We start from the raw sequence: 10,420 nt of genomic DNA on the forward strand, positions 1-10,420 counted from the left end.
AGTTCTCTTTCTTCCTCTGTCTGGAGCCATTCAGCCTGTCTATCTTCAATTATGTTAATTTGCTCATCTATGGTGTCTACACGGGCATTCAGGGAGTCTGTGTTCTGTTTTATCTGGTCCATTGTGTTTTTCATCTCTAGTAATTCTGTTTGACTCTTCTTTATAATTTCAATCTCTTTTGTGAAGTAACTCCAGAACTCATTAGCTTGTTTGTCTATCTTTCTCTCTACTTCATTGAGTTTTTTGATTATAGCTGCTCTGAACTCATTATCACTTAGTTTACCTAATTCCAAGTCCTCAGCACTTAATTCTATGTTTTTATTGTTTTCCTTCCGGTCTGGGGCTTTTACAAATTGGTGGATGGTAGAGGAGCGTTTTTTTCTCATGGTGGTAGAAGTCGGTTGCAGTTACAGCCTGTCACCACTAGATGGGGGTCAAGAGCCGTGTGTTCTGAGCTCTCTGCCTTCTGGCAAGATGGCGGCACCCAGTGCGCCTTTCCGTGAGGGAGGGACTGCTATTCTCGCAGGCCGATCTGGATTCAGATCAGTTCTGTTCTCTGGTCTCCCGAGGCCCTGGGTTTATGGGGTTCCCGCGCACAGAAGCTTTCCCCCGTCAGCGGGTCTCCACTGAACCAGCGGCAGGAGTCCTGGATGATCCCTGGTAGCCCAGCCCCTCCCCCGCTCCTTCCCGGACCTGCGCAGCAGGGATCCAGACTCTAGGGGAGGGAGCGACCTTCTCTCCTACCCATTCCAGCACCTCCGAGGCCGTCAGCAAGGTTTATGTTCTCCGCCTTCTTGGTGTTGTAGGTCTCTAATGTGTTGGCATTAGATTTATTCTCTGAAATTCAGTTTTTCCAATGCTTTGTTGTATTTTGGAGGGGAGAGAATCCCAGGTCAGCTCACCCCACCATTTTGCTCTGCCCCTTCCTTGTTTTCCTTTTTTTTGTCTGGGAAAGGTTTGCCCTGAGCTAACATCTATTGCCAGTCTTACTCTTTTTTTTTTCTCCCCAAAGCCCCAGTACATAGTTGTATATTCTAGTTGTAAGTCCTTCTAGTTCTATGTGAGCCACTGCCACAGCCTGGCTACTGACAGATAAGTGGTGTGGTTCCACACCCAGGAACCAAACCTGGGCTGCTGAAGTGGGACATGCTGAACTTTAACCACTAGGCCATCAGGGCTGGCTCTACATTGATCTTTTTGACTCTAAACTCCTGGAGGTCAGACTTTGTGTCTGTTTTTGTTCACCGTTACATCCCAGCGCTCACTCAGGTCTCCAGATATTTGTTGAATGAAGTATGAAATAACCCTCCAAAGTTCTTGTACAATGAAATTCCCAGAATACATTCTCAGAGGAGAAACACCCCAGGATTTGGCAGATTCCACAATTTAAAAAAGTAGCTTTAGTGAAATATAATTCACATACCATACAATTCATCCATTTAAAGTGAATTCAGTGTTAAATTTTTAGTATATTCACGGAGTTGTGCAAACATCACCACAATCTAATTTCAGAACATTTTTGCCCCCTCCAAAAGAAGTCCTGTACCCATTAACAGTCACTCCTCACTGTCCCTCCTTGCCCAAGTTTTAAGCAACTATTAATCTACTTTCTGTCTCTATAGATTTGCCTATTCTGGACATTTCATATAAATAGGATCTCACAATATGTGGTCTTTTGTGAATGGCTTCTTTCACTTGCCATGTTATCAAGTTTACCCATGTTGTAGCATGCATCAGTACTCCATTCCTTTTTATAGCCAAATAATATTCCATTGTATGGGGCTGGCCCCGTGGCCGAGTGGTTAAGTTGGCAAGCTCTGCTGCAGGTGGCCCAGTGTTTCATTGGTTCGAATCCTGGGCACGGACATGGCACTGCTCATCAAACCACGCTGAGGCAGCATCCCACATGACACAACTAGAAGGACCCACAATAAAGAATATACAACTATGTACTGGGGGGCTTTGGGAAAAAAAAGGAAAAAAATAAAATCTTCAAAAAAAATTAAAAATAATATAATAGTCCATTGTAAGTCCATACCACTTCTTATTTACCCATGCATCATTTGGTGGACATTTGGCTTACTTCCACTTTGGGGTTATTATGAATAATGCTGCCGTGAATATCTGTGTACAGTTTTTGTGTGGACATATATTTTCAGTTCTCTTCAGTATATACCTAGGAGTGGAATTGCTGGGCCATGTGTTTTTTTCGAGGAATTGCCAAAAACTGTCACATCATTTTAAAAGAAAATTTTGTTTTTTACAACATTGTGTAATTTCAGGTGCACCTTATTATATATCAGTTTCAGTATAGACTGCGTTGTGCTCATCACCAATAGGCTAGTTTTTATCTGTCACCATATGTATGTGCCCCTTTTTCCCTTTTTCCCACCGTCCCACCTCTTTCATCTCTGGTAACCCCTAATATGTTCTCTTTATCCGTGTGCTTTGTGGTTTTCTTTTTGAGGAAGATCAGCTCTGAGCTAACATCTGCTTCCAATCCTCCTCTTTTTGCTGAAGAAGACTGGCTCTGAGCTAACACCTGTGCCCATGTTCCTCTACTTTATATATGGGATGCCTGCCACAGCATAGCTTACTAAGCAGTGCGTAGGTCTGCACCCGGGATCTGAACCAGCGAACCCCAGAATGGTGAAGTGGAATGTGTGAGCTTAACTGCTGTGCCACCAGGCCAGCCCTGTTTATCCATGTGTTTGTTTATGTTCTGCATATGAGTGAAATCATATGCTGTTTGTCTTTCTTTGTCTGGTTTATTTCACTTAGCATAATACCCTCAAGGTGCATCCATATTGTTGCAAATGGGACAATTTTGTCTTTTTATGGCTGAGTAGTATTCCATTATATATATATATGTACCACATCTTCTTTATCCATTCATCAGTCAATGGGCACTTGGGTTGCTTCCACATCTTGGCTATTGTGAATAGTGCTGCAGTGAACATAGGGGTACATAAGTCTCTGAATTGTTTATTTCAAGTTCTTTGGATAGATACCCAGTAGTGGGATAGCTGGGTCTATGGTATTTCTATTTTTTATTTTTTGGGAATCTCCATACTGTTTTCCATAGTGGTTGCAGCAGTTTGCATTCCCACCAGCCAGTGTACGAGGGTTTCCTTTCTTTTCTCCACATTCTCTCCAACACTTGTTGTTTCTTGTCTTTTTAATAATAACCATTCTGACTGGCATGAGGAGATATCTCATTGTAGTTTTGATTTGCATTTCCCCAATGACTAGTAATGTTGAACTTTTCATGTCCCTGTGGGCCATCTGTATATCTTCTTTGGAAAAATGTCTCTTCATATCCTCTGCTCATTTTTTGAATGGGTTGTTTGTCTTTTTGTTGTTGAGTTGTATGAGCTCTGTACATAATTTGGAGATTAACCCCTTGTTGGATATATGATTTGTAAATATTTTCTCCCAGTTGGTGGGTTGTAGTTTCATTTTGTTCATGATTTCCTTTGCCTTGCAGAAGCTTTTTAGTCTGATGTTGTCCCATTTATTTTTTCTTTTGTTTCACTTGTCTGAGTAGACCTGGTGTTCATTCTGTCAGATGCTGCTGAGACCAGTGTCTAAAAGGGTACTGTCTATGTCTTCTTCTAGCAGTTTTATGATTCTAGATCTTACCTTCAAGTCTTTAATCCATTTTGAGTTGATTTTTGTGTATGGTGTAAGATAAGGGTCTACTGTCATTCTTTTGCATGTGGCTGTCCAATTTTCCCAAGACCATTTATTGAAAAGACTTTCCTTTCTCCATTGTATGTTCTTGGCTCCTTTGTCGAAGATTAGCTGTCAATAGATTTGTGGCTTTATTTCTGGGCTCTAGATCCTGTTCCGTTGATCTGTGTGCCTGTTTTTGTACCAGCACCCTGCTGTTTTGATTGCTATAGTTTTGTAATGTATTTTGAAGTCAGGAATTGTGATGCCTCCAACTTTGTTCTTCTTCTCAGGATTTCCTTGGCTATTTGGGGGCTCTTCTTGTTCCATGTAAATTTTAGGGTTCTTTGTTCTATTTCTGTGAAGACTTGTCATTGGGATTCTGATTGGGATTGCATTGAATCTGTGGATTGCCTTAGATAATAGGGACATTTTAACTATGTTTATTCTTCCAATCCATGAGCATGGAATAACTTTCCATTTTTTTTATGTCTTCTTTGATTTCTTTCAATAATGTCATAGTTTTCAGTGTATAGCTCTTTCACCTCCTTGGTTAAATTTATTCCTAGATATTTTATTCTTTTTGATGCAGTTGTACATGGGATTGTATTCTTGATTTCTCTTTCTGTTAGTTCATTATTAGCGTATAGAAATGCACCTGATTTATTCTTTTTGAGGAAGATTAACCCTGAGCTAACATCTGCTGCCAATCCTCCTCTTTTTTTGCTGAGGAAGACTGGCCCTGAGCGTATCCATGCCCATCTTCCTCTACTTTATATGTGGGATGCCTACCACAGCATGGCTTGCCAAGTGGTGCCATGTCTGCACCTGGGATCCAAACTGCACCACTGGGCCAGCCCCGCACCTGACTTTTGTAAGTTGATTTCATGCCCTGCAACTTTGCTGTAGTAGTTGATTATTTCTAATAGCTTTCTGGTGGATTCTTTAGGGTTTTCTATATATAGAACCATGTCATCTGCAAATAGGGTTTTACTTCTTCCTTTCCAGTTTGGATACCTTTTATTTCTTTTTCTTGCCTAATTGCTCTGATCAAAACCTCCAGTACTATGGTGAATAAGAGTGGCAAGAGTGGGCATCCTTGCCTTTTCCTGTTCTCAGCAGGGTGGCTTTCAGTTTTTCCCCATTGAGTATGATGTTGGCTACAGGTTGTCATGTATGGCCTTTATTATGTTGAGGTACTTTCCGTCTATACCCATTTTATTGAGAATTTTTATCATAAATGGATGTTGGATCTTGTCAGATGCCTTCTCTGCACCTATTGAGATGATCATCTGGTTTTTATTCCTCATTTTGTTAATGTGATGTATCACATGGATTGATTTGTGGACGTTGAACCATCCCTGCATCTCTGGTATAAACCCCACTTGATCATGGTGTATGATCCTTTTAAGGTATTGCTGTATTCGATTTGCCAATATTTTGTTGAGGATTTTTGCATCTACGTTCATTAGTGATATTGGCCTGTAGTTTTCCTTCTTTGTGTTGTCCTTGTCTGGTTTTGGTCTCAAGGTGATGTTGGCCTCATAGAATGAGTTAGGAAGCGTTCTCTCTTCTTCAATTTTTTGAATAGTTTGAGAAGGATAGTTAGTACATCTTCTTTGAATGTTTGGTAGAATTCTCCAGAGAAGCTGTCTGGTCCCGGACTTTTGTTTTTTGGGAGGTTTCTGATTACTGTTTCAGTCTCTTTACTTGTGATTGGTCTATTCAGATTCTTGATTTCTTCTTGATCTGGTTTTGGGAGGTTGTATGAGTCTAAGAACTTACCCATTTTTTTCTAGGTTATCCAATTTGTTGGCATATAGTTTTTCTTGGTATTCTCTTATAATGCTTTGTATTTCTGTGGTATCTGTTGTAATTCCACCTCTTTTGTTTCTAATTTTATTTATTTGAGACTTCTCTCTTTTTTTCTTGGTGATTCTGGCTAAGGGGTTGTCAATTTTGTATGTCATCTCAAAGAACCAGCTCTTAGTTTCATTAATCCTTTCTATTGTGTTTTTTAGCCTGTATTTCATTTATTTCTGCTCTAATTTTTATTATTTCCCTCCTTCTGACTTGGGGCTTTGTTTATTCTTCTTTTTCTAGTTGTTTAAGGTGTAATTTAAGATTACTTATCTGAGATTTTTCTCCTTTGTTGAGATATGTCTGTATTGCTAGAAATTTCCCTCTTAGGACCGCTTTTGCTGAATCCTGTAAGAGTTGGTATGTTGTGGTTTCATTTGTCTCCAGGTATTTTTTGATTTCTCCTTTGATTTCTTCATTGATCCACTGGTTGTTCAGTAGCATGTTGTTCAGTCTCCACACATTTGTGGCTTTCCTAGCCTTTTTCTTGTAGTTGATTTCTAGTTTCATAGCATCGTGGTCAGAAAAGATGCTTGGTATGATCTCAATCTTCTTAAATTTTTGAGGCTTGTCTTCTTTCTCTATATATGGTCTATCTTTGAGAACATTCCATGTGCACTTGAGAAGAATGTGTATTCTGATGTTTTTGGATGGAATGTTCTATGTATATCTATTAAGTCCATCTGGTCTAGTATGTCATTTAAGGCCACTGTTTCCTTGTTGACTTTCTGCATGGATGATCAATCCATTGATGTAAGTGGGAAGTTGAGGTGCCCTACTATTATTGTGTTGCCGTCAATTTCTCCTTTTAGGTCTGTTAATAACTGCTTTATATAATTTGGTGCTCTTGTATTTGGTCCACATATATTCATAAGTGTTATGTCCTCTTGGTGGAAAGTCCATTTTATCATTATGTACTGCCCCTCTTTGTCTCTCATTGTCTTTTTTATCTTGAAGTCTGCTTTGTCTGATATAAGTATGGCAACCCCTGCTTTCGTTTGCTGGCCATTTGCTTGGCATATTGTCTTCCATCCCTTCACTCTGAGCCTATGTTTGTCTTTAGAGCTGAGATTTGTTTCCTGGAGGTAGCATATTGTTGGGTGTTGTTTTTTAATCCATCCAGCCACTCTGTGTCTTTTGATTTGAGAACTCAATCCTTTTACATTTAGAGTGATTATTGATATATGAGAGCTTAGTAGTGCCATTTTATCTCTTGTCTTCTGGTTGTTGTATATTTCGATTGTTTCTTTTTCCTCGTACTTCTGACTGCCATTTCAGTTTGGTGGCTTTCTGTGATGGGTTTGTCAGTTTTTTCTTTATGTATGATTTCTGGTTCTGCTCTGATTTTTCGTTTAGTGGTTGCCATGAGGTTTGTATAAAAGATTTCATAGATGAGATAGTCCATTTTCTGATGGCCTCTTATCTCCATTAGCCTAAGCACGCTCCCTCCCTTTCCTCTTCCCCTTCTGAGTTATTGTTGTCATAAAATGTTCATTTCTGCGTTGTGAGTTTGTGACTGAATTGAAGTGTTTATAGCTATCTTTGATGCTTCCCTTCCCTTTGTCTTTTATGTTATTATTAATTTTTTACTGACCTATTCTGATATAGAGCTGCAGTTTTCTGATTCTATCTGTCTACTTATCTCCTTGCTCAAGGCTTTGTAAACCTTTGCTTTTTAGTTTCAGATGGGAGGGCTCCTTTCAATGTTTCTTGTGGGGCAGCCCTAGTGGCGATGAACTCCCTCAGATTTGTTTATCTGGGAAGGCTTTTATTTCTCCATTGTATCTGAAGCATAGTTTCACTGGATAGAGTATTCTTGGCTGAAAGTTTCTGTTTTCCAGCACTTTGAATATATCATCCCTTTCTCTCATAGCCTGTAAGGTGTCTGTCAAGAAATCTGCTGAAAGCGTGATAGGGATTCCTTTGTAGGTTATTTTCTTCTGCCTTGCTGTCCTTAATATTTTTTCTTTGTCATTGATTTTTGCCAGTTTTAATAGTATATGCCTTGGAGAAGGTCTTTTTGCATTGATGTAATTATGAGTTCTATTGGTTTCACGTACTTGTAAGTCCAGTTCTTTCCCCAGGTTTGGGAAATTCTCAGCTATTATTTCTTTGAACAAGTTCTCTGCTTTTTTCTCTCTCTTCTCCCTCTTGAATACCTATAATCCTTATGTTGCTTTTTCTAATTGAGCTGGGTATTGCTTGAAGAATTTCTTCCTCTTTTAAAAATCTTAGTTCTCTCTCCTCCACCTGAAGCATTTCTATATTTCTATCCTCTAAATCACTAATTCTGCCCTCTATATTGTCAGCTCTATTTTTGGTGGATTCTAGATTAGTTTCTTTTTTTTATCTCATTGTGTTCTTCAGATCTGGAATTTCATATCCAGAACAGAAATTCTGAGTTTTAGTCTCTTTGGTGAATTATTCCTTCTGTTCATTAATTTTATTCCTGAGCTCACTGAACTGTCTTTCTGAGTTTTCTTGTAAATTGCTGAGTTTATGATAACTATTTTGAAGTCTCTGTCATTTAGGTTGTAAATTTCTGTGAGTCAGGATTGGTTTCTGGAGACTTTTTGTTTTCCTTCTGCTCTGAAGTGTTAATATAGTTGTCCATGGTATTTGATGAAGTGATCCTTTGCCAGCACATTTGTGGTAATATTAGGTTACAGATTCCACCTGCCTTCACTTTGGGGTGGGCACGAGCTGTGTTTTCTCAGCCCACCCCATCTGCTGGAAGTTGTGCAGGTAGGGCTACTCTGTGGTTGCCTGGGCTGGTTGCAGCTGCTCTGCAGGTTGTGCTCATGTGCACAGAGCCTCTTTGCTGGGTGGGCAGGTTGGGCACCATTGGTGGGGCATCTGTTCTCAGCAGGGGACTGGCTGAGCTAGTTTGCGGTAGGCAGGAGGGGTGCCTACTAGTGGGTCTTGTGGGCCGCTGTGTTCCAAGGCAGGGAGGGGTGCCTTCTCACTTGTGCTGTGCTAAGTGTTGGGGCCATCCACACGGGGGCTGAACTGCCACTTGGTGGATCCCTCAGGCTGCTGTGCTCCACAGGTGGGGGTGCCTTCTGAGTGGACAGAGCGCATTCTTGCCTGTGCTGGGTAAGAGTGAGGGGTACTCACGTGGTAGCTGAGACACTGCTGCTCTCAGTGTACAGTGTTCCACAGATGGGGCCACCACAGCGCATTGGGCACACCCATGGGCCGGGCTGCAACTCCAAAAGGGCTTGCACAGGCCAGGCTGTCCCTGCCTCCCCTTATAGTCACATGTGGCTACTGTGTGAGGATCCATGAATGGGCTTGCTGCCCCCAGTGAGGGGGAGTGGGGCGCTTACTCAGTTCAGGGATCCAGTCCACCCCCCTTCAGATGTGTAGCTGCGTGGATCTCTTGAAGTCCTGTTGTGCTGTCAGGGAATCCTCTGCTGGCTAACGAATGTCCATTTAGTTGTAACTTAAAAGGGAGAGACTGAAGGAACAGCTCCTTCCACCAGGAGGCTGACATCACTCTGTCAGATCATTTTACATTCCCACCAGCCATGTGTGACAGTTCCAACTTCTCCATGTTGCCAAGTCTGGTTATTTGTATGTCTTTTTGATTATGGCCATCCCAGTGAGTGTGAAGTAATATCTTACTGTCGTTTTGATTGGCATTTCCCTAATTACAAATGATGCTGAGTATCTTTTCATGTGCTTATTGGCCATTTGTGTATCTTTTTTGGGAAAATGTCTATTCAAATCCTTCACTCATTTTTAATTTGGGTTATTTACCTTTTTATTGTTGAATTCTAAGTATTCTTTGTATATTCTAGATATAAGCACCTTATCAAATATATGAGTTGCAAATAGTTTCTCCCATTCTGTAGGTTGTCTTCTCACTTTGTTGTTAGTATCATTTGAGGTACAAAGATTTTTAATTTTGATGAAATCCAATTTATTTTTTCTTTTGCCACTTGTACCTTTGATATCATATCTAAAAAACCATTGCCTGATGCAAGGTTATGAAGAGTCCCTCTTATGTTTTCTCCTAACAGTTTATAGGTTTCACTCTCATACGTAGCTCTATGATTTGAATGATTGGACAGGTCCCTTTCAAGACAGTGACCATGTCTTTCCCCAACGATTTTTGTTCAACATTAAACTGAAGAGCCCTTTTCCCTGTCTCAGTCCTTGTCCATTCACGTACAAATTTATCCAAGTAGTTCATATTTTGGTTCTTGAGAGGTTAGGAGCTGGGTGTGTATATAATAGGTAGAATAAATATTTGTCAGACAAATGTATTTACTGGGCAGCTACTGTGGAGCTGGAGCTAGAAAGATGAGTAAATTACACTCTTGTCCTCAAGGAGAAAATACACCAGTTGGAGCAAGTCAGTCACAGTATTTCTTTATTCAGCATCTTGAAGGGCCCAGCACGAAGCAGTGGTAAAGAAGTACTTCTCTGCTTTTATTTATGGAATGGTGGGCTAAGTACAGAGTAGGGCACTTAATCCAACCCGAGAGGAGGGGGCAGTTGGGTGGGAGTGGAGAGAGAGTGAGGAAGTGATGACTGAAGGGGAGGATGTCAGCTGGCTGAGGAGGCAAGCAGACAGAGCCGACCTTCAGAGGCCTGGTCTGAGGACCATAGAGGACTGTGCATCTCAGCAGTGAGCATCGGGCTGTGTGCGGTGAAAACAGCACCTCCTTCACCTGGAAAGGGGGAGTGGTGCAGGAAATCAGCACTGGACTGTTGGGGGCCGCCCAAGGCAGACAGCTGGCTGCACCCTCCTTTCTGGGTGGCCTACAACATAGTTCTTAATGGGGAAGATTTCATAGGCACAAACTCAGAGCTTTCCAGATGACATTCTGTACAACACAGCATGCTAGGATATCACCAGATGCCACTAGACAAACGCCGA

This window comes from Equus asinus, chromosome 8 (assembly GCF_041296235.1).
Source record: "Equus asinus isolate D_3611 breed Donkey chromosome 8, EquAss-T2T_v2, whole genome shotgun sequence".
Lineage (NCBI taxonomy): Eukaryota > Metazoa > Chordata > Mammalia > Perissodactyla > Equidae > Equus > Equus asinus.